The sequence below is a fragment of the Ranitomeya variabilis genome, chromosome 1 (genome assembly GCF_051348905.1).
Source record: "Ranitomeya variabilis isolate aRanVar5 chromosome 1, aRanVar5.hap1, whole genome shotgun sequence".
In the NCBI taxonomy this organism is placed as follows: Eukaryota; Metazoa; Chordata; class Amphibia; order Anura; family Dendrobatidae; genus Ranitomeya; species Ranitomeya variabilis.
In genome coordinates, this window is record NC_135232.1 from 846,055,673 (window position 1) to 846,075,479 (window position 19,807).

The window sequence follows — 19,807 nt, forward strand, 5'->3', positions numbered from 1 at the left end:
TAGCTTTTCACTGGGCTGAGTGCTCAACACTGCTCTTTCCCATTTTCCTATGCATAGAGTTAAAAAAGAGATGTAACCTGACACCTCATTGTGCTGGCAGTGTTGACTTTGATTTTGAGTTTGCACAGTGACATAAAGAAAGCAGCATATCTTAGGGTACAGATCGATGAATAGGAAGAGAATCTTAAAAAATGTACAAACTTTTTTCTGGAGAGGGCCTGGGTAGCTCAGTCGGTAGAGCATCAGACTTTTAATCTGAGGGTCCAGGGTTCAAGTCCCTGTTCAGGCGTCTTTTAAATTTCATCCTATCACTTTGTTTAAATTTCAGCTTGTGCTTTAAGTTAAGTTACATGCTTAGTTCACTCATTTGTTATTAAAAAAAAAAATTGTGGCTTTTCTTCTAGATAGGAAAAGATACATTTGATTATGTCCAAACTGAATGCACGATGCTTTGCTTGATTTTTGCATTGTACAGTGATATTAAGCAGGAACATATGTTTCCCATAAAAAGCAAGCAGAACCAAAGTGAGTTCTACTTTTCTCTGTAGCACATGTGGCATCAACATTATGAAAGACAATAAACATCAGTACTGAGCTGTACGTATGTGAATTCAGCTTTGGAGAAAGCTAAATCAATTGCTTGATGTTGCAGCTCCACCTGCTTGTAACTGCACAAGTCTGATAGCTTTTCACTGGGCTGAGTGCTCAACACTGCTCTTTCCCATTTTCCTATGCATAGAGTTAAAAAAGAGATGTAACCTGACACCTCATTGTGCTGGCAGACAGTGTTGACTTTGATTTTGAGTTTGCACAGTGACATAAAGAAAGCAGCATATCTTAGGGTACAGGTCAATGAATAGGAAAAAAAATGTACAAACTTTTTTCTGGAGAGGGCCTGGGTAGCTCAGTCGGTAGAGCATCAGACTTTTAATCTGAGGGTCCAGGGTTCAAGTCCCTGTTCAGGCGTCTTTTAAATTTCATCCTATCACTTTGTTTAAATTTCAGCTTGTGCTTTAAGTTAAGTTACATGCTTAGTTCACTCTTTTGTATTAAAAAATAAAAATGTTGCTTTTCTTCTAGATAGGAAAAGATACATTTGAATATGTCCAAACTGAATGCACGATGCTTTGCTTGATTTTGGCATTGTACAGTGATATTAAGCAGGAACATATGTTTCCCATAAAAAGCAAGCAGAACCACAGTGAGTTCTACTTTTCTCTGTAGCACATGTGGCATCAACATTATGAAAGACAATAAACATCAGTACTGAGCTGTACGTATGTGAATTCAGCTTTGGAGAAAGCTAAATCAATTGCTTGATGTTGCAGCTCCACCTGCTTGTAACTGCACAAGTCTGATAGCTTTTCACTGGGCTGAGTGCTCAACACTGCTCTTTCCCATTTTCCTATGCATAGAGTTAAAAAAGAGATGTAACCTGACACCTCATTGTGCTGGCAGTGTTGACTTTGATTTTGAGTTTGCACAGTGACATAAAGAAAGCAGCATATCTTAGGGTACAGATCGATGAATAGGAAGAGAATCTTAAAAAATGTACAAACTTTTTTCTGGAGAGGGCCTGGGTAGCTCAGTCGGTAGAGCATCAGACTTTTAATCTGAGGGTCCAGGGTTCAAGTCCCTGTTCAGGCGTCTTTTAAATTTCATCCTATCACTTTGTTTAAATTTCAGCTTGTGCTTTAAGTTAAGTTACATGCTTAGTTCACTCATTTGTTATTAAAAAAAAAAAATGTTGCTTTTCTTCTAGATAGGAAAAGATACATTTGAATATGTCCAAACTGAATGCACGATGCTTTGCTTGATTTTGGCATTGTACAGTGATATTAAGCAGGAACATATGTTTCCCATAAAAAGCAAGCAGAACCAAAGTGAGTTCTACTTTTCTCTGTAGCACATGTGGCATCAACATTATGAAAGACAATAAACATCAGTACTGAGCTGTACGTATGTGAATTCAGCTTTGGAGAAAGCTAAATCAATTGCTTGATGTTGCAGCTCCACCTGCTTGTAACTGCACAAGTCTGATAGCTTTTCACTGGGCTGAGTGCTCAACACTGCTCTTTCCCATTTTCCTATGCATAGAGTTAAAAAAGAGATGTAACCTGACACCTCATTGTGCTGGCAGACAGTGTTGACTTTGATTTTGAGTTTGCACAGTGACATAAAGAAAGCAGCATATCTTAGGGTACAGGTCGATGAATAGGAAAAAAAATGTACAAACTTTTTTCTGGAGAGGGCCTGGGTAGCTCAGTCGGTAGAGCATCAGACTTTTAATCTGAGGGTCCAGGGTTCAAGTCCCTGTTCAGGCGTCTTTTAAATTTCATCCTATCACTTTGTTTAAATTTCAGCTTGTGCTTTAAGTTAAGTTACATGCTTAGTTCACTCATTTGTTATTAAAAAATAAAAATGTTGCTTTTCTTCTAGATAGGAAAAGATACATTTGAATATGTCCAAACTGAATGCACGATGCTTTGCTTGATTTTGGCATTGTACAGTGATATTAAGCAGGAACATATGTTTCCCATAAAAAGCAAGCAGAACCAAAGTGAGTTCTACTTTTCTCTGTAGCACATGTGGCATCAACATTATGAAAGACAATAAACATCAGTACTGAGCTGTACGTATGTGAATTCAGCTTTGGAGAAAGCTAAATCAATTGCTTGATGTTGCAGCTCCACCTGCTTGTAACTGCACAAGTCTGATAGCTTTTCACTGGGCTGAGTGCTCAACACTGCTCTTTCCCATTTTCCTATGCATAGAGTTAAAAAAGAGATGTAACCTGACACCTCATTGTGCTGGCAGACAGTGTTGACTTTGATTTTGAGTTTGCACAGTGACATAAAGAAAGCAGCATATCTTAGGGTACAGGTCGATGAATAGGAAAAAAAATGTACAAACTTTTTTCTGGAGAGGGCCTGGGTAGCTCAGTCGGTAGAGCATCAGACTTTTAATCTGAGGGTCCAGGGTTCAAGTCCCTGTTCAGGCATCTTTTAAATTTCATCCTATCACTTTGTTTAAATTTCAGCTTGTGCTTTAAGTTAAGTTACATGCTTAGTTCACTCATTTGTTATTAAAAAATAAAAATGTTGCTTTTCTTCTAGATAGGAAAAGATACATTTGAATATGTCCAAACTGAATGCACGATGCTTTGCTTGATTTTGGCATTGTACAGTGATATTAAGCAGGAACATATGTTTCCCATAAAAAGCAAGCAGAACCAAAGTGAGTTCTACTTTTCTCTGTAGCACATGTGGCATCAACATTATGAAAGACAATAAACATCAGTACTGAGCTGTACGTATGTGAATTCAGCTTTGGAGAAAGCTAAATCAATTGCTTGATGTTGCAGCTCCACCTGCTTGTAACTGCACAAGTCTGATAGCTTTTCACTGGGCTGAGTGCTCAACACTGCTCTTTCCCATTTTCCTATGCATAGAGTTAAAAAAGAGATGTAACCTGACACCTCATTGTGCTGGCAGTGTTGACTTTGATTTTGAGTTTGCACAGTGACATAAAGAAAGCAGCATATCTTAGGGTACAGATCGATGAATAGGAAGAGAATCTTAAAAAATGTACAAACTTTTTTCTGGAAAGGGCCTGGGTAGCTCAGTCGGTAGAGCATCAGACTTTTAATCTGAGGGTCCAGGGTTCAAGTCCCTGTTCAGGCGTCTTTTAAATTTCATCCTATCACTTTGTTTAAATTTCAGCTTGTGCTTTAAGTTAAGTTACATGCTTAGTTCACTCATTTGTATTAAAAAATAAAAATGTTGCTTTTCTTCTAGATAGGAAAAGATACATTTGAATATGTCCAAACTGAATGCACGATGCTTTGCTTGATTTTGGCATTGTACAGTGATATTAAGCAGGAACATATGTTTCCCATAAAAAGCAAGCAGAACCACAGTGAGTTCTACTTTTCTCTGTAGCACATGTGGCATCAACATTATGAAAGACAATAAACATCAGTACTGAGCTGTACGTATGTGAATTCAGCTTTGGAGAAAGCTAAATCAATTGCTTGATGTTGCAGCTCCACCTGCTTGTAACTGCACAAGTCTGATAGCTTTTCACTGGGCTGAGTGCTCAACACTGCTCTTTCCCATTTTCCTATGCATAGAGTTAAAAAAGAGATGTAACCTGACACCTCATTGTGCTGGCAGTGTTGACTTTGATTTTGAGTTTGCACAGTGACATAAAGAAAGCAGCATATCTTAGGGTACAGATCGATGAATAGGAAGAGAATCTTAAAAAATGTACAAACTTTTTTCTGGAGAGGGCCTGGGTAGCTCAGTCGGTAGAGCATCAGACTTTTAATCTGAGGGTCCAGGGTTCAAGTCCCTGTTCAGGCGTCTTTTAAATTTCATCCTATCACTTTGTTTAAATTTCAGCTTGTGCTTTAAGTTAAGTTACATGCTTAGTTCACTCATTTGTTATTAAAAAAAAAAATTGTGGCTTTTCTTCTAGATAGGAAAAGATACATTTGATTATGTCCAAACTGAATGCACGATGCTTTGCTTGATTTTTGCATTGTACAGTGATATTAAGCAGGAACATATGTTTCCCATAAAAAGCAAGCAGAACCAAAGTGAGTTCTACTTTTCTCTGTAGCACATGTGGCATCAACATTATGAAAGACAATAAACATCAGTACTGAGCTGTACGTATGTGAATTCAGCTTTGGAGAAAGCTAAATCAATTGCTTGATGTTGCAGCTCCACCTGCTTGTAACTGCACAAGTCTGATAGCTTTTCACTGGGCTGAGTGCTCAACACTGCTCTTTCCCATTTTCCTATGCATAGAGTTAAAAAAGAGATGTAACCTGACACCTCATTGTGCTGGCAGACAGTGTTGACTTTGATTTTGAGTTTGCACAGTGACATAAAGAAAGCAGCATATCTTAGGGTACAGATCGATGAATAGGAAGAGAATCTTAAAAAATGTACAAACTTTTTTCTGGAAAGGGCCTGGGTAGCTCAGTCGGTAGAGCATCAGACTTTTAATCTGAGGGTCCAGGGTTCAAGTCCCTGTTCAGGCGTCTTTTAAATTTCATCCTATCACTTTGTTTAAATTTCAGCTTGTGCTTTAAGTTAAGTTACATGCTTAGTTCACTCATTTGTATTAAAAAATAAAAATGTTGCTTTTCTTCTAGATAGGAAAAGATACATTTGAATATGTCCAAACTGAATGCACGATGCTTTGCTTGATTTTGGCATTGTACAGTGATATTAAGCAGGAACATATGTTTCCCATAAAAAGCAAGCAGAACCACAGTGAGTTCTACTTTTCTCTGTAGCACATGTGGCATCAACATTATGAAAGACAATAAACATCAGTACTGAGCTGTACGTATGTGAATTCAGCTTTGGAGAAAGCTAAATCAATTGCTTGATGTTGCAGCTCCACCTGCTTGTAACTGCACAAGTCTGATAGCTTTTCACTGGGCTGAGTGCTCAACACTGCTCTTTCCCATTTTCCTATGCATAGAGTTAAAAAAGAGATGTAACCTGACACCTCATTGTGCTGGCAGTGTTGACTTTGATTTTGAGTTTGCACAGTGACATAAAGAAAGCAGCATATCTTAGGGTACAGATCGATGAATAGGAAGAGAATCTTAAAAAATGTACAAACTTTTTTCTGGAGAGGGCCTGGGTAGCTCAGTCGGTAGAGCATCAGACTTTTAATCTGAGGGTCCAGGGTTCAAGTCCCTGTTCAGGCGTCTTTTAAATTTCATCCTATCACTTTGTTTAAATTTCAGCTTGTGCTTTAAGTTAAGTTACATGCTTAGTTCACTCATTTGTTATTAAAAAATAAAAATGTTGCTTTTCTTCTAGATAGGAAAAGATACATTTGAATATGTCCAAACTGAATGCACGATGCTTTGCTTGATTTTGGCATTGTACAGTGATATTAAGCAGGAACATATGTTTCCCATAAAAAGCAAGCAGAACCAAAGTGAGTTCTACTTTTCTCTGTAGCACATGTGGCATCAACATTATGAAAGACAATAAACATCAGTACTGAGCTGTACGTATGTGAATTCAGCTTTGGGGAAAGCTAAATCAATTGCTTGATGTTGCAGCTCCACCTGCTTGTAACTGCACAAGTCTGATAGCTTTTCACTGGGCTGAGTGCTCAACACTGCTCTTTCCCATTTTCCTATGCATAGAGTTAAAAAAGAGATGTAACCTGACACCTCATTGTGCTGGCAGTGTTGACTTTGATTTTGAGTTTGCACAGTGACATAAAGAAAGCAGCATATCTTAGGGTACAGATCGATGAATAGGAAGAGAATCTTAAAAAATGTACAAACTTTTTTCTGGAGAGGGCCTGGGTAGCTCAGTCGGTAGAGCATCAGACTTTTAATCTGAGGGTCCAGGGTTCAAGTCCCTGTTCAGGCGTCTTTTAAATTTCATCCTATCACTTTGTTTAAATTTCAGCTTGTGCTTTAAGTTAAGTTACATGCTTAGTTCACTCATTTGTTATTAAAAAATAAAAATGTTGCTTTTCTTCTAGATAGGAAAAGATACATTTGAATATGTCCAAACTGAATGCACGATGCTTTGCTTGATTTTGGCATTGTACAGTGATATTAAGCAGGAACATGTGTTTCCCATAAAAAGCAAGCAGAACCAAAGTGAGTTCTACTTTTCTCTGTAGCACATGTGGCATCAACATTATGAAAGACAATAAACATCAGTACTGAGCTGTACGTATGTGAATTCAGCTTTGGAGAAAGCTAAATCAATTGCTTGATGTTGCAGCTCCACCTGCTTGTAACTGCACAAGTCTGATAGCTTTTCACTGGGCTGAGTGCTCAACACTGCTCTTTCCCATTTTCCTATGCATAGAGTTAAAAAAGAGATGTAACCTGACACCTCATTGTGCTGGCAGTGTTGACTTTGATTTTGAGTTTGCACAGTGACATAAAGAAAGCAGCATATCTTAGGGTACAGATCGATGAATAGGAAGAGAATCTTAAAAAATGTACAAACTTTTTTCTGGAGAGGGCCTGGGTAGCTCAGTCGGTAGAGCATCAGACTTTAAATCTGAGGGTCCAGGGTTCAAGTCCCTGTTCAGGCGTCTTTTAAATTTCATCCTATCACTTTGTTTAAATTTCAGCTTGTGCTTTAAGTTAAGTTACATGCTTAGTTCACTCATTTGTTATTAAAAAATAAAAATGTTGCTTTTCTTCTAGATAGGAAAAGATACATTTGAATATGTCCAAACTGAATGCACGATGCTTTGCTTGATTTTGGCATTGTACAGTGATATTAAGCAGGAACATGTGTTTCCCATAAAAAGCAAGCAGAACCAAAGTGAGTTCTACTTTTCTCTGTAGCACATGTGGCATCAACATTATGAAAGACAATAAACATCAGTACTGAGCTGTACGTATGTGAATTCAGCTTTGGAGAAAGCTAAATCAATTGCTTGATGTTGCAGCTCCACCTGCTTGTAACTGCACAAGTCTGATAGCTTTTCACTGGGCTGAGTGCTCAACACTGCTCTTTCCCATTTTCCTATGCATAGAGTTAAAAAAGAGATGTAACCTGACACCTCATTGTGCTGGCAGACAGTGTTGACTTTGATTTTGAGTTTGCACAGTGACATAAAGAAAGCAGCATATCTTAGGGTACAGGTCGATGAATAGGAAGAGAATCTTAAAAAATGTACAAACTTTTTTCTGGAGAGGGCCTGGGTATCTCAGTCGGTAGAGCATCAGACTTTTAATCTGAGAGTCCAGGGTTCAAGTCCCTTTTCAGGCGTTTTTTAAATTTCATCCTATCACTTTGTTTAAATTTCAGCTTGTACTTTAAGTTCAGTTACATGCTTAGTTCACTCATTTGTTATTAAAAAATAAAAATGTTGCTTTTCTTCTAGATAGGAAAAGATACATTTGAATATGTCCAAACTGAATGCACGATGCTTTGCTTGATTTTGGCATTGTACAGTGATATTAAGCAGGAACATATGTTTCCCATAAAAAGCAAGCAGAACCAAAGTGAGTTCTACTTTTCTCTGTAGCACATGTGGCATCAACATTATGAAAGACAATAAACATCAGTACTGAGCTGTACGTATGTGAATTCAGCTTTGGAGAAAGCTAAATCAATTGCTTGATGTTGCAGCTCCACCTGCTTGTAACTGCACAAGTCTGATAGCTTTTCACTGGGCTGAGTGCTCAACACTGCTCTTTCCCATTTTCCTATGCATAGAGTTAAAAAAGAGATGTAACCTGACACCTCATTGTGCTGGCAGACAGTGTTGACTTTGATTTTGAGTTTGCACAGTGACATAAAGAAAGCAGCATATCTTAGGGTACAGGTCGATGAATAGGAAGAGAATCTTAAAAAATGTACAAACTTTTTTCTGGAAAGGGCCTGGGTAGCTCAGTCGGTAGAGCATCAGACTTTTAATCTGAGGGTCCAGGGTTCAAGTCCCTGTTCAGGCGTCTTTTAAATTTCATCCTATCACTTTGTTTAAATTTCAGCTTGTGCTTTAAGTTAAGTTACATGCTTAGTTCACTCATTTGTTATTAAAAAATAAAAATGTTGCTTTTCTTCTAGATAGGAAAAGATACATTTGAATATGTCCAAACTGAATGCACGATGCTTTGCTTGATTTTGGCATTGTACAGTGATATTAAGCAGGAACATATGTTTCCCATAAAAAGCAAGCAGAACCAAAGTGAGTTCTACTTTTCTCTGTAGCACATGTGGCATCAACATTATGAAAGACAATAAACATCAGTACTGAGCTGTACGTATGTGAATTCAGCTTTGGAGAAAGCTAAATCAATTGCTTGATGTTGCAGCTCCACCTGCTTGTAACTGCACAAGTCTGATAGCTTTTCACTGGGCTGAGTGCTCAACACTGCTCTTTCCCATTTTCCTATGCATAGAGTTAAAAAAGAGATGTAACCTGACACCTCATTGTGCTGGCAGTGTTGACTTTGATTTTGAGTTTGCACAGTGACATAAAGAAAGCAGCATATCTTAGGGTACAGATCGATGAATAGGAAGAGAATCTTAAAAAATGTACAAACTTTTTTCTGGAGAGGGCCTGGGTAGCTCAGTCGGTAGAGCATCAGACTTTTAATCTGAGGGTCCAGGGTTCAAGTCCCTGTTCAGGCGTCTTTTAAATTTCATCCTATCACTTTGTTTAAATTTCAGCTTGTGCTTTAAGTTAAGTTACATGCTTAGTTCACTCATTTGTTATTAAAAAATAAAAATGTTGCTTTTCTTCTAGATAGGAAAAGATACATTTGAATATGTCCAAACTGAATGCACGATGCTTTGCTTGATTTTGGCATTGTACAGTGATATTAAGCAGGAACATATGTTTCCCATAAAAAGCAAGCAGAACCAAAGTGAGTTCTACTTTTCTCTGTAGCACATGTGGCATCAACATTATGAAAGACAATAAACATCAGTACTGAGCTGTACGTATGTGAATTCAGCTTTGGAGAAAGCTAAATCAATTGCTTGATGTTGCAGCTCCACCTGCTTGTAACTGCACAAGTCTGATAGCTTTTCACTGGGCTGAGTGCTCAACACTGCTCTTTCCCATTTTCCTATGCATAGAGTTAAAAAAGAGATGTAACCTGACACCTCATTGTGCTGGCAGTGTTGACTTTGATTTTGAGTTTGCACAGTGACATAAAGAAAGCAGCATATCTTAGGGTACAGATCGATGAATAGGAAGAGAATCTTAAAAAATGTACAAACTTTTTTCTGGAGAGGGCCTGGGTAGCTCAGTCGGTAGAGCATCAGACTTTTAATCTGAGGGTCCAGGGTTCAAGTCCCTGTTCAGGCGTCTTTTAAATTTCATCCTATCACATTGTTTAAATTTCAGCTTGTGCTTTAAGTTAAGTTACATGCTTAGTTCACTCATTTGTTATTAAAAAATAAAAATGTTGCTTTTCTTCTAGATAGGAAAAGATACATTTGAATATGTCCAAACTGAATGCACGATGCTTTGCTTGATTTTGGCATTGTACAGTGATATTAAGCAGGAACATATGTTTCCCATAAAAAGCAAGCAGAACCAAAGTGAGTTCTACTTTTCTCTGTAGCACATGTGGCATCAACATTATGAAAGACAATAAACATCAGTACTGAGCTGTACGTATGTGAATTCAGCTTTGGAGAAAGCTAAATCAATTGCTTGATGTTGCAGCTCCACCTGCTTGTAACTGCACAAGTCTGATAGCTTTTCACTGGGCTGAGTGCTCAACACTGCTCTTTCCCATTTTCCTATGCATAGAGTTAAAAAAGAGATGTAACCTGACACCTCATTGTGCTGGCAGTGTTGACTTTGATTTTGAGTTTGCACAGTGACATAAAGAAAGCAGCATATCTTAGGGTACAGATCGATGAATAGGAAGAGAATCTTAAAAAATGTACAAACTTTTTTCTGGAGAGGGCCTGGGTAGCTCAGTCGGTAGAGCATCAGACTTTTAATCTGAGGGTCCAGGGTTCAAGTCCCTGTTCAGGCGTCTTTTAAATTTCATCCTATCACTTTGTTTAAATTTCAGCTTGTACTTTAAGTTAAGTTACATGCTTAGTTCACTCATTTGTTATTAAAAAATAAAAATGTTGCTTTTCTTCTAGATAGGAAAAGATACATTTGAATATGTCCAATCTGAATGCACGATGCTTTGCTTGATTTTGGCATTGTACAGTGATATTAAGCAGGAACATATGTTTCCCATAAAAAGCAAGCAGAACCAAAGTGAGTTCTACTTTTCTCTGTAGCACATGTGGCATCAACATTATGAAAGACAATAAACATCAGTACTGAGCTGTACGTATGTGAATTCAGCTTTGGAGAAAGCTAAATCAATTGCTTGATGTTGCAGCTCCACCTGCTTGTAACTGCACAAGTCTGATAGCTTTTCACTGGGCTGAGTGCTCAACACTGCTCTTTCCCATTTTCCTATGCATAGAGTTAAAAAAGAGATGTAACCTGACACCTCATTGTGCTGGCAGACAGTGTTGACTTTGATTTTGAGTTTGCACAGTGACATAAAGAAAGCAGCATATCTTAGGGTACAGGTCGATGAATAGGAAAAAAAATGTACAAACTTTTTTCTGGAGAGGGCCTGGGTAGCTCAGTCGGTAGAGCATCAGACTTTTAATCTGAGGGTCCAGGGTTCAAGTCCCTGTTCAGGCGTCTTTTAAATTTCATCCTATCACTTTGTTTAAATTTCAGCTTGTGCTTTAAGTTAAGTTACATGCTTAGTTCACTCATTTGTTATTAAAAAATAAAAATGTTGCTTTTCTTCTAGATAGGAAAAGATACATTTGAATATGTCCAAACTGAATGCACGATGCTTTGCTTGATTTTGGCATTGTACAGTGATATTAAGCAGGAACATATGTTTCCCATAAAAAGCAAGCAGAACCAAAGTGAGTTCTACTTTTCTCTGTAGCACATGTGGCATCAACATTATGAAAGACAATAAACATCAGTACTGAGCTGTACGTATGTGAATTCAGCTTTGGAGAAAGCTAAATCAATTGCTTGATGTTGCAGCTCCACCTGCTTGTAACTGCACAAGTCTGATAGCTTTTCACTGGGCTGAGTGCTCAACACTGCTCTTTCCCATTTTCCTATGCATAGAGTTAAAAAAGAGATGTAACCTGACACCTCATTGTGCTGGCAGACAGTGTTGACTTTGATTTTGAGTTTGCACAGTGACATAAAGAAAGCAGCATATCTTAGGGTACAGGTCGATGAATAGGAAAAAAAATGTACAAACTTTTTTCTGGAGAGGGCCTGGGTAGCTCAGTCGGTAGAGCATCAGACTTTTAATCTGAGGGTCCAGGGTTCAAGTCCCTGTTCAGGCGTCTTTTAAATTTCATCCTATCACTTTGTTTAAATTTCAGCTTGTGCTTTAAGTTAAGTTACATGCTTAGTTCACTCATTTGTTATTAAAAAATAAAAATGTTGCTTTTCTTCTAGATAGGAAAAGATACATTTGAATATGTCCAAACTGAATGCACGATGCTTTGCTTGATTTTGGCATTGTACAGTGATATTAAGCAGGAACATATGTTTCCCATAAAAAGCAAGCAGAACCAAAGTGAGTTCTACTTTTCTCTGTAGCACATGTGGCATCAACATTATGAAAGACAATAAACATCAGTACTGAGCTGTACGTATGTGAATTCAGCTTTGGAGAAAGCTAAATCAATTGCTTGATGTTGCAGCTCCACCTGCTTGTAACTGCACAAGTCTGATAGCTTTTCACTGGGCTGAGTGCTCAACACTGCTCTTTCCCATTTTCCTATGCATAGAGTTAAAAAAGAGATGTAACCTGACACCTCATTGTGCTGGCAGACAGTGTTGACTTTGATTTTGAGTTTGCACAGTGACATAAAGAAAGCAGCATATCTTAGGGTACAGGTCGATGAATAGGAAAAAAAATGTACAAACTTTTTTCTGGAGAGGGCCTGGGTAGCTCAGTCGGTAGAGCATCAGACTTTTAATCTGAGGGTCCAGGGTTCAAGTCCCTGTTCAGGCATCTTTTAAATTTCATCCTATCACTTTGTTTAAATTTCAGCTTGTGCTTTAAGTTAAGTTACATGCTTAGTTCACTCATTTGTTATTAAAAAATAAAAATGTTGCTTTTCTTCTAGATAGGAAAAGATACATTTGAATATGTCCAAACTGAATGCACGATGCTTTGCTTGATTTTGGCATTGTACAGTGATATTAAGCAGGAACATATGTTTCCCATAAAAAGCAAGCAGAACCAAAGTGAGTTCTACTTTTCTCTGTAGCACATGTGGCATCAACATTATGAAAGACAATAAACATCAGTACTGAGCTGTACGTATGTGAATTCAGCTTTGGAGAAAGCTAAATCAATTGCTTGATGTTGCAGCTCCACCTGCTTGTAACTGCACAAGTCTGATAGCTTTTCACTGGGCTGAGTGCTCAACACTGCTCTTTCCCATTTTCCTATGCATAGAGTTAAAAAAGAGATGTAACCTGACACCTCATTGTGCTGGCAGTGTTGACTTTGATTTTGAGTTTGCACAGTGACATAAAGAAAGCAGCATATCTTAGGGTACAGATCGATGAATAGGAAGAGAATCTTAAAAAATGTACAAACTTTTTTCTGGAAAGGGCCTGGGTAGCTCAGTCGGTAGAGCATCAGACTTTTAATCTGAGGGTCCAGGGTTCAAGTCCCTGTTCAGGCGTCTTTTAAATTTCATCCTATCACTTTGTTTAAATTTCAGCTTGTGCTTTAAGTTAAGTTACATGCTTAGTTCACTCATTTGTATTAAAAAATAAAAATGTTGCTTTTCTTCTAGATAGGAAAAGATACATTTGAATATGTCCAAACTGAATGCACGATGCTTTGCTTGATTTTGGCATTGTACAGTGATATTAAGCAGGAACATATGTTTCCCATAAAAAGCAAGCAGAACCACAGTGAGTTCTACTTTTCTCTGTAGCACATGTGGCATCAACATTATGAAAGACAATAAACATCAGTACTGAGCTGTACGTATGTGAATTCAGCTTTGGAGAAAGCTAAATCAATTGCTTGATGTTGCAGCTCCACCTGCTTGTAACTGCACAAGTCTGATAGCTTTTCACTGGGCTGAGTGCTCAACACTGCTCTTTCCCATTTTCCTATGCATAGAGTTAAAAAAGAGATGTAACCTGACACCTCATTGTGCTGGCAGTGTTGACTTTGATTTTGAGTTTGCACAGTGACATAAAGAAAGCAGCATATCTTAGGGTACAGATCGATGAATAGGAAGAGAATCTTAAAAAATGTACAAACTTTTTTCTGGAGAGGGCCTGGGTAGCTCAGTCGGTAGAGCATCAGACTTTTAATCTGAGGGTCCAGGGTTCAAGTCCCTGTTCAGGCGTCTTTTAAATTTCATCCTATCACTTTGTTTAAATTTCAGCTTGTGCTTTAAGTTAAGTTACATGCTTAGTTCACTCATTTGTTATTAAAAAAAAAAATTGTGGCTTTTCTTCTAGATAGGAAAAGATACATTTGATTATGTCCAAACTGAATGCACGATGCTTTGCTTGATTTTTGCATTGTACAGTGATATTAAGCAGGAACATATGTTTCCCATAAAAAGCAAGCAGAACCAAAGTGAGTTCTACTTTTCTCTGTAGCACATGTGGCATCAACATTATGAAAGACAATAAACATCAGTACTGAGCTGTACGTATGTGAATTCAGCTTTGGAGAAAGCTAAATCAATTGCTTGATGTTGCAGCTCCACCTGCTTGTAACTGCACAAGTCTGATAGCTTTTCACTGGGCTGAGTGCTCAACACTGCTCTTTCCCATTTTCCTATGCATAGAGTTAAAAAAGAGATGTAACCTGACACCTCATTGTGCTGGCAGACAGTGTTGACTTTGATTTTGAGTTTGCACAGTGACATAAAGAAAGCAGCATATCTTAGGGTACAGGTCAATGAATAGGAAAAAAAATGTACAAACTTTTTTCTGGAGAGGGCCTGGGTAGCTCAGTCGGTAGAGCATCAGACTTTTAATCTGAGGGTCCAGGGTTCAAGTCCCTGTTCAGGCGTCTTTTAAATTTCATCCTATCACTTTGTTTAAATTTCAGCTTGTGCTTTAAGTTAAGTTACATGCTTAGTTCACTCTTTTGTATTAAAAAATAAAAATGTTGCTTTTCTTCTAGATAGGAAAAGATACATTTGAATATGTCCAAACTGAATGCACGATGCTTTGCTTGATTTTGGCATTGTACAGTGATATTAAGCAGGAACATATGTTTCCCATAAAAAGCAAGCAGAACCACAGTGAGTTCTACTTTTCTCTGTAGCACATGTGGCATCAACATTATGAAAGACAATAAACATCAGTACTGAGCTGTACGTATGTGAATTCAGCTTTGGAGAAAGCTAAATCAATTGCTTGATGTTGCAGCTCCACCTGCTTGTAACTGCACAAGTCTGATAGCTTTTCACTGGGCTGAGTGCTCAACACTGCTCTTTCCCATTTTCCTATGCATAGAGTTAAAAAAGAGATGTAACCTGACACCTCATTGTGCTGGCAGTGTTGACTTTGATTTTGAGTTTGCACAGTGACATAAAGAAAGCAGCATATCTTAGGGTACAGATCGATGAATAGGAAGAGAATCTTAAAAAATGTACAAACTTTTTTCTGGAGAGGGCCTGGGTAGCTCAGTCGGTAGAGCATCAGACTTTTAATCTGAGGGTCCAGGGTTCAAGTCCCTGTTCAGGCGTCTTTTAAATTTCATCCTATCACTTTGTTTAAATTTCAGCTTGTGCTTTAAGTTAAGTTACATGCTTAGTTCACTCATTTGTTATTAAAAAAAAAAAATGTTGCTTTTCTTCTAGATAGGAAAAGATACATTTGAATATGTCCAAACTGAATGCACGATGCTTTGCTTGATTTTGGCATTGTACAGTGATATTAAGCAGGAACATATGTTTCCCATAAAAAGCAAGCAGAACCAAAGTGAGTTCTACTTTTCTCTGTAGCACATGTGGCATCAACATTATGAAAGACAATAAACATCAGTACTGAGCTGTACGTATGTGAATTCAGCTTTGGAGAAAGCTAAATCAATTGCTTGATGTTGCAGCTCCACCTGCTTGTAACTGCACAAGTCTGATAGCTTTTCACTGGGCTGAGTGCTCAACACTGCTCTTTCCCATTTTCCTATGCATAGAGTTAAAAAAGAGATGTAACCTGACACCTCATTGTGCTGGCAGACAGTGTTGACTTTGATTTTGAGTTTGCACAGTGACATAAAGAAAGCAGCATATCTTAGGGTACAGGTCGATGAATAGGAAAAAAAATGTACAAACTTTTTTCTGGAGAGGGCCTGGGTAGCTCAGTCGGTAGAGCATCAGACTTTTAATCTGAGGGTCCAGGGTTCAAGTCCCTGTTCAGGCGTCTTTTAAATTTCATCCTATCACTTTGTTTAAATTTCAGCTTGTGCTTTAAGTTAAGTTACATGCTTAGTTCACTCATTTGTTATTAAAAAATAAAAATGTTGCTTTTCTTCTAGATAGGAAAAGATACATTTGAATATGTCCAAACTGAATGCACGATGCTTTGCTTGATTTTGGCATTGTACAGTGATATTAAGCAGGAACATATGTTTCCCATAAAAAGCAAGCAGAACCAAAGTGAGTTCTACTTTTCTCTGTAGCACATGTGGCATCAACATTATGAAAGACAATAAACATCAGTACTGAGCTGTACGTATGTGAATTCAGCTTTGGAGAAAGCTAAATCAATTGCTTGATGTTGCAGCTCCACCTGCTTGTAACTGCACAAGTCTGATAGCTTTTCACTGGGCTGAGTGCTCAACACTGCTCTTTCCCATTTTCCTATGCATAGAGTTAAAAAAGAGATGTAACCTGACACCTCATTGTGCTGGCAGACAGTGTTGACTTTGATTTTGAGTTTGCACAGTGACATAAAGAAAGCAGCATATCTTAGGGTACAGGTCGATGAATAGGAAAAAAAATGTACAAACTTTTTTCTGGAGAGGGCCTGGGTAGCTCAGTCGGTAGAGCATCAGACTTTTAATCTGAGGGTCCAGGGTTCAAGTCCCTGTTCAGGCATCTTTTAAATTTCATCCTATCACTTTGTTTAAATTTCAGCTTGTGCTTTAAGTTAAGTTACATGCTTAGTTCACTCATTTGTTATTAAAAAATAAAAATGTTGCTTTTCTTCTAGATAGGAAAAGATACATTTGAATATGTCCAAACTGAATGCACGATGCTTTGCTTGATTTTGGCATTGTACAGTGATATTAAGCAGGAACATATGTTTCCCATAAAAAGCAAGCAGAACCAAAGTGAGTTCTACTTTTCTCTGTAGCACATGTGGCATCAACATTATGAAAGACAATAAACATCAGTACTGAGCTGTACGTATGTGAATTCAGCTTTGGAGAAAGCTAAATCAATTGCTTGATGTTGCAGCTCCACCTGCTTGTAACTGCACAAGTCTGATAGCTTTTCACTGGGCTGAGTGCTCAACACTGCTCTTTCCCATTTTCCTATGCATAGAGTTAAAAAAGAGATGTAACCTGACACCTCATTGTGCTGGCAGTGTTGACTTTGATTTTGAGTTTGCACAGTGACATAAAGAAAGCAGCATATCTTAGGGTACAGATCGATGAATAGGAAGAGAATCTTAAAAAATGTACAAACTTTTTTCTGGAAAGGGCCTGGGTAGCTCAGTCGGTAGAGCATCAGACTTTTAATCTGAGGGTCCAGGGTTCAAGTCCCTGTTCAGGCGTCTTTTAAATTTCATCCTATCACTTTGTTTAAATTTCAGCTTGTGCTTTAAGTTAAGTTACATGCTTAGTTCACTCATTTGTATTAAAAAATAAAAATGTTGCTTTTCTTCTAGATAGGAAAAGATACATTTGAATATGTCCAAACTGAATGCACGATGCTTTGCTTGATTTTGGCATTGTACAGTGATATTAAGCAGGAACATATGTTTCCCATAAAAAGCAAGCAGAACCACAGTGAGTTCTACTTTTCTCTGTAGCACATGTGGCATCAACATTATGAAAGACAATAAACATCAGTACTGAGCTGTACGTATGTGAATTCAGCTTTGGAGAAAGCTAAATCAATTGCTTGATGTTGCAGCTCCACCTGCTTGTAACTGCACAAGTCTGATAGCTTTTCACTGGGCTGAGTGCTCAACACTGCTCTTTCCCATTTTCCTATGCATAGAGTTAAAAAAGAGATGTAACCTGACACCTCATTGTGCTGGCAGTGTTGACTTTGATTTTGAGTTTGCACAGTGACATAAAGAAAGCAGCATATCTTAGGGTACAGATCGATGAATAGGAAGAGAATCTTAAAAAATGTACAAACTTTTTTCTGGAGAGGGCCTGGGTAGCTCAGTCGGTAGAGCATCAGACTTTTAATCTGAGGGTCCAGGGTTCAAGTCCCTGTTCAGGCGTCTTTTAAATTTCATCCTATCACTTTGTTTAAATTTCAGCTTGTGCTTTAAGTTAAGTTACATGCTTAGTTCACTCATTTGTTATTAAAAAAAAAAATTGTGGCTTTTCTTCTAGATAGGAAAAGATACATTTGATTATGTCCAAACTGAATGCACGATGCTTTGCTTGATTTTTGCATTGTACAGTGATATTAAGCAGGAACATATGTTTCCCATAAAAAGCAAGCAGAACCAAAGTGAGTTCTACTTTTCTCTGTAGCACATGTGGCATCAACATTATGAAAGACAATAAACATCAGTACTGAGCTGTACGTATGTGAATTCAGCTTTGGAGAAAGCTAAATCAATTGCTTGATGTTGCAGCTCCACCTGCTTGTAACTGCACAAGTCTGATAGCTTTTCACTGGGCTGAGTGCTCAACACTGCTCTTTCCCATTTTCCTATGCATAGAGTTAAAAAAGAGATGTAACCTGACACCTCATTGTGCTGGCAGACAGTGTTGACTTTGATTTTGAGTTTGCACAGTGACATAAAGAAAGCAGCATATCTTAGGGTACAGATCGATGAATAGGAAGAGAATCTTAAAAAATGTACAAACTTTTTTCTGGAAAGGGCCTGGGTAGCTCAGTCGGTAGAGCATCAGACTTTTAATCTGAGGGTCCAGGGTTCAAGTCCCTGTTCAGGCGTCTTTTAAATTTCATCCTATCACTTTGTTTAAATTTCAGCTTGTGCTTTAAGTTAAGTTACATGCTTAGTTCACTCATTTGTATTAAAAAATAAAAATGTTGCTTTTCTTCTAGATAGGAAAAGATACATTTGAATATGTCCAAACTGAATGCACGATGCTTTGCTTGATTTTGGCATTGTACAGTGATATTAAGCAGGAACATATGTTTCCCATAAAAAGCAAGCAGAACCACAGTGAGTTCTACTTTTCTCTGTAGCACATGTGGCATCAACATTATGAAAGACAATAAACATCAGTACTGAGCTGTACGTATGTGAATTCAGCTTTGGAGAAAGCTAAATCAATTGCTTGATGTTGCAGCTCCACCTGCTTGTAACTGCACAAGTCTGATAGCTTTTCACTGGGCTGAGTGCTCAACACTGCTCTTTCCCATTTTCCTATGCATAGAGTTAAAAAAGAGATGTAACCTGACACCTCATTGTGCTGGCAGTGTTGACTTTGATTTTGAGTTTGCACAGTGACATAAAGAAAGCAGCATATCTTAGGGTACAGATCGATGAATAGGAAGAGAATCTTAAAAAATGTACAAACTTTTTTCTGGAGAGGGCCTGGGTAGCTCAGTCGGTAGAGCATCAGACTTTTAATCTGAGGGTCCAGGGTTCAAGTCCCTGTTCAGGCGTCTTTTAAATTTCATCCTATCACTTTGTTTAAATTTCAGCTTGTGCTTTAAGTTAAGTTACATGCTTAGTTCACTCATTTGTTATTAAAAAATAAAAATGTTGCTTTTCTTCTAGATAGGAAAAGATACATTTGAATATGTCCAAACTGAATGCACGATGCTTTGCTTGATTTTGGCATTGTACAGTGATATTAAGCAGGAACATATGTTTCCCATAAAAAGCAAGCAGAACCAAAGTGAGTTCTACTTTTCTCTGTAGCACATGTGGCATCAACATTATGAAAGACAATAAACATCAGTACTGAGCTGTACGTATGTGAATTCAGCTTTGGGGAAAGCTAAATCAATTGCTTGATGTTGCAGCTCCACCTGCTTGTAACTGCACAAGTCTGATAGCTTTTCACTGGGCTGAGTGCTCAACACTGCTCTTTCCCATTTTCCTATGCATAGAGTTAAAA

General features: G+C 37.9%; 27 non-coding genes across 27 annotated transcripts; all 27 read left to right on the forward strand.

Annotated features, from left to right (window-relative positions):
• Positions 1-216: 216 nt before the first annotated feature.
• TRNAK-UUU (transfer RNA lysine (anticodon UUU)) lies at positions 217-289 on the forward strand. Its single transcript has one exon. It is a non-coding gene; the product is annotated as a tRNA-Lys (tRNA).
• A 604-nt stretch (positions 290-893) lies between these two features.
• On the forward strand, positions 894-966 carry TRNAK-UUU (transfer RNA lysine (anticodon UUU)). The gene has a single exon. It is a non-coding gene; the product is annotated as a tRNA-Lys (tRNA).
• Positions 967-1,574: 608 nt separating this feature from the next.
• TRNAK-UUU (transfer RNA lysine (anticodon UUU)) lies at positions 1,575-1,647 on the forward strand. The gene has a single exon. It is a non-coding gene; the product is annotated as a tRNA-Lys (tRNA).
• A 604-nt stretch (positions 1,648-2,251) lies between these two features.
• TRNAK-UUU (transfer RNA lysine (anticodon UUU)) lies at positions 2,252-2,324 on the forward strand. Its single transcript has one exon. It is a non-coding gene; the product is annotated as a tRNA-Lys (tRNA).
• Positions 2,325-2,928: 604 nt separating this feature from the next.
• Positions 2,929-3,001, forward strand: TRNAK-UUU (transfer RNA lysine (anticodon UUU)). The gene has a single exon. It is a non-coding gene; the product is annotated as a tRNA-Lys (tRNA).
• Positions 3,002-3,610: 609 nt separating this feature from the next.
• Positions 3,611-3,683, forward strand: TRNAK-UUU (transfer RNA lysine (anticodon UUU)). The gene has a single exon. It is a non-coding gene; the product is annotated as a tRNA-Lys (tRNA).
• Positions 3,684-4,291: 608 nt separating this feature from the next.
• Positions 4,292-4,364, forward strand: TRNAK-UUU (transfer RNA lysine (anticodon UUU)). Its single transcript has one exon. It is a non-coding gene; the product is annotated as a tRNA-Lys (tRNA).
• Positions 4,365-4,977: 613 nt separating this feature from the next.
• TRNAK-UUU (transfer RNA lysine (anticodon UUU)) lies at positions 4,978-5,050 on the forward strand. The gene has a single exon. It is a non-coding gene; the product is annotated as a tRNA-Lys (tRNA).
• A 608-nt stretch (positions 5,051-5,658) lies between these two features.
• TRNAK-UUU (transfer RNA lysine (anticodon UUU)) lies at positions 5,659-5,731 on the forward strand. Its single transcript has one exon. It is a non-coding gene; the product is annotated as a tRNA-Lys (tRNA).
• Positions 5,732-6,340: 609 nt separating this feature from the next.
• TRNAK-UUU (transfer RNA lysine (anticodon UUU)) lies at positions 6,341-6,413 on the forward strand. Its single transcript has one exon. It is a non-coding gene; the product is annotated as a tRNA-Lys (tRNA).
• Positions 6,414-8,394: 1,981 nt separating this feature from the next.
• TRNAK-UUU (transfer RNA lysine (anticodon UUU)) lies at positions 8,395-8,467 on the forward strand. The gene has a single exon. It is a non-coding gene; the product is annotated as a tRNA-Lys (tRNA).
• Positions 8,468-9,076: 609 nt separating this feature from the next.
• TRNAK-UUU (transfer RNA lysine (anticodon UUU)) lies at positions 9,077-9,149 on the forward strand. Its single transcript has one exon. It is a non-coding gene; the product is annotated as a tRNA-Lys (tRNA).
• A 609-nt stretch (positions 9,150-9,758) lies between these two features.
• Positions 9,759-9,831, forward strand: TRNAK-UUU (transfer RNA lysine (anticodon UUU)). The gene has a single exon. It is a non-coding gene; the product is annotated as a tRNA-Lys (tRNA).
• A 609-nt stretch (positions 9,832-10,440) lies between these two features.
• On the forward strand, positions 10,441-10,513 carry TRNAK-UUU (transfer RNA lysine (anticodon UUU)). The gene has a single exon. It is a non-coding gene; the product is annotated as a tRNA-Lys (tRNA).
• Positions 10,514-11,117: 604 nt separating this feature from the next.
• Positions 11,118-11,190, forward strand: TRNAK-UUU (transfer RNA lysine (anticodon UUU)). The gene has a single exon. It is a non-coding gene; the product is annotated as a tRNA-Lys (tRNA).
• Positions 11,191-11,794: 604 nt separating this feature from the next.
• Positions 11,795-11,867, forward strand: TRNAK-UUU (transfer RNA lysine (anticodon UUU)). The gene has a single exon. It is a non-coding gene; the product is annotated as a tRNA-Lys (tRNA).
• Positions 11,868-12,471: 604 nt separating this feature from the next.
• On the forward strand, positions 12,472-12,544 carry TRNAK-UUU (transfer RNA lysine (anticodon UUU)). Its single transcript has one exon. It is a non-coding gene; the product is annotated as a tRNA-Lys (tRNA).
• Positions 12,545-13,153: 609 nt separating this feature from the next.
• On the forward strand, positions 13,154-13,226 carry TRNAK-UUU (transfer RNA lysine (anticodon UUU)). Its single transcript has one exon. It is a non-coding gene; the product is annotated as a tRNA-Lys (tRNA).
• A 608-nt stretch (positions 13,227-13,834) lies between these two features.
• Positions 13,835-13,907, forward strand: TRNAK-UUU (transfer RNA lysine (anticodon UUU)). Its single transcript has one exon. It is a non-coding gene; the product is annotated as a tRNA-Lys (tRNA).
• Positions 13,908-14,511: 604 nt separating this feature from the next.
• TRNAK-UUU (transfer RNA lysine (anticodon UUU)) lies at positions 14,512-14,584 on the forward strand. Its single transcript has one exon. It is a non-coding gene; the product is annotated as a tRNA-Lys (tRNA).
• A 608-nt stretch (positions 14,585-15,192) lies between these two features.
• Positions 15,193-15,265, forward strand: TRNAK-UUU (transfer RNA lysine (anticodon UUU)). The gene has a single exon. It is a non-coding gene; the product is annotated as a tRNA-Lys (tRNA).
• A 604-nt stretch (positions 15,266-15,869) lies between these two features.
• Positions 15,870-15,942, forward strand: TRNAK-UUU (transfer RNA lysine (anticodon UUU)). Its single transcript has one exon. It is a non-coding gene; the product is annotated as a tRNA-Lys (tRNA).
• Positions 15,943-16,546: 604 nt separating this feature from the next.
• On the forward strand, positions 16,547-16,619 carry TRNAK-UUU (transfer RNA lysine (anticodon UUU)). Its single transcript has one exon. It is a non-coding gene; the product is annotated as a tRNA-Lys (tRNA).
• Positions 16,620-17,228: 609 nt separating this feature from the next.
• Positions 17,229-17,301, forward strand: TRNAK-UUU (transfer RNA lysine (anticodon UUU)). The gene has a single exon. It is a non-coding gene; the product is annotated as a tRNA-Lys (tRNA).
• A 608-nt stretch (positions 17,302-17,909) lies between these two features.
• On the forward strand, positions 17,910-17,982 carry TRNAK-UUU (transfer RNA lysine (anticodon UUU)). The gene has a single exon. It is a non-coding gene; the product is annotated as a tRNA-Lys (tRNA).
• Positions 17,983-18,595: 613 nt separating this feature from the next.
• Positions 18,596-18,668, forward strand: TRNAK-UUU (transfer RNA lysine (anticodon UUU)). The gene has a single exon. It is a non-coding gene; the product is annotated as a tRNA-Lys (tRNA).
• Positions 18,669-19,276: 608 nt separating this feature from the next.
• Positions 19,277-19,349, forward strand: TRNAK-UUU (transfer RNA lysine (anticodon UUU)). Its single transcript has one exon. It is a non-coding gene; the product is annotated as a tRNA-Lys (tRNA).
• The last annotated feature ends 458 nt before the right edge of the window (positions 19,350-19,807 follow it).